This window comes from Eulemur rufifrons, chromosome 16 (genome assembly GCF_041146395.1).
Source record: "Eulemur rufifrons isolate Redbay chromosome 16, OSU_ERuf_1, whole genome shotgun sequence".
NCBI classification, from domain to species: domain Eukaryota; kingdom Metazoa; phylum Chordata; class Mammalia; order Primates; family Lemuridae; genus Eulemur; species Eulemur rufifrons.
Window position 1 is genome coordinate 83,342,042 of NC_090998.1, and position 2,056 is coordinate 83,344,097.

The window sequence follows — 2,056 nt, forward strand, 5'->3', positions numbered from 1 at the left end:
GGCGCGTTTCCGGCCCCTCAGCCACTCTGGGCGCCCGCCGCTCCGCCCGCCCCCCTTTGCGCGTGCGCACCGCCGGGACCCGGGCCGGAGCGGTAGGGCAGCGAGAGGCTCGGCGTGGAGCGCCGCTTCTCTATGCAGCTCGATCGAATCGAGCGCCGAGCGATCGACCCACAGTTGCTAGGCGACCAGGGCTGCCGGTGCAAGCAAGGGGTGCGTTCTGAGTTGCCTAAATCCCGGAGGCTCAGGGTTTCAGTCTTGATGACATTTCCCTACTTGGGAAGCGTGGGTCCACACAAGGCCCCAATACTCCTAGTAAAGGATTTAGCCCAGAGAGTTGGCGGTGTTGCCCAGGAGGAATTGGGATTATATCCCGAATATTTGCCGCTGTATGTTACACTTGAAGATTGTCCAGTTTCCCAGCTTCACGTCATAAATGGTGATGTTTGGGATTTTATACAAATTTCCTTCCCCTTTTCTCTTTGCCGTTCGTTCCCTCCTGCATGCCAGGTGCTGTGCTAAACGCTGGGGCTGCTGAGACGGCTTTAAAGGAAAACGGCCCCAAGCTCCAGAGGCGTGGAAACTGCACCACACTGCCTGGCAGCGTCCGTGATCCGCCGAGCCCCAGACCCAGCAATTCCTCCTTTCATTCAGTTAGCGCTTATTGCATTACATCTCGAACACGAGGTTACATGACAAGACACAGGTCCTGACCTTCAGCTGCTTGCCATCTAGTGGGGACTGGTGAATTTTGAAAATTCAATCTAACATAAAAGAGCAGACACATACACAATGTTTTGGACGAGAGCCAGGAGCGGTGTCAACTCTCATAATGTTTCCCTTCCTTCACTTCTCAGAAGGAGAAAGCACATTCTGGATGAGAAAACTGAACGTTGGCAGGTCACACTGGTTTCACTCTCTGTTGACAACAAATAGAAATCTAAATCAAGAAAGTCATCATATCACAAGTGAGAGACAGTATTCCTTGAAATACCACTTCTAACTTGAGGCCTAGAGGATGATGATGTGTCTTATCCAGGGCTGAATGCTTGCACTCGATCGGTGTCCCTTCTTTTTGAACAATTTTGTTAAGTTCAGCGGTGTACATAAAAATTGGGTCAGATAAATATAAGAGCTAAAACTAGAATATATATAGAAGAAAATGTAGCCAAAAATCTTTGTGACCTTGATAGGGCAGAAAAATCACAAACTATTAAAAACTTGACAAATTGAACTTCATCAGAATTAAAACGTTTGGCCTTGAAAAGATACTGTCAACAAAATGAGTCAAGCCAGAGACTGGGAGAAAATATTTTCAAAACAAATATCTGACAAAGGATTTTTATCTTGAATATATATTTATATTTTTTTAAAAATCCTTTAAACTCAATAAAAAGAAGACAACCCAATTTTTTAAATTGTGCAAAATAATTGAACAGCTGCTTGACCAAAGAAGATATATGGATGGCAATTAAGCACACAAAAAGATGTGCAACATCAATAGGTATCAAAGAAATGCAAATCAAAGCACAATGAGGCAACATTGTACACCTACTAGAATGGCTAAAGTGAAAAAGACCAACTATAACAAGTGTTGGTACAGATACAGAGCAACTGGAACCCTCGCACTTTGCTGGTGGGAATGCAAAATGCTATATCCATTTTAGAAAACAACTTGGCAATTACAATTCAGTAATTACACTCATATGTATTTACTCAGGAGAAAAAAACATATGTACAAAGACTTGTACACAAATGTTCATAGCCACTTTATTTTTAATAGCCCCAAACTGGAAACAACCCAAATGTCCATCAACTGGTGAAGGAATAATGACTATATACGGTATCTGTATTGTGGAATTCTACTCTGAAATAAAAAGGGAGAAGCTATTGATACATGGATGAAACTTAAAAGCCTTATGCTAAGTGAAAGAACCCATACACAATAGGCTACATGTGAGTCTATCTATAAGAAATTCTTTAAAAAGCAAAAGTCTAGTAAAAGAAAGCATATACATGATTGTTAGAAGTTGAGGATGGGTAGAGGGATGAGGTTACC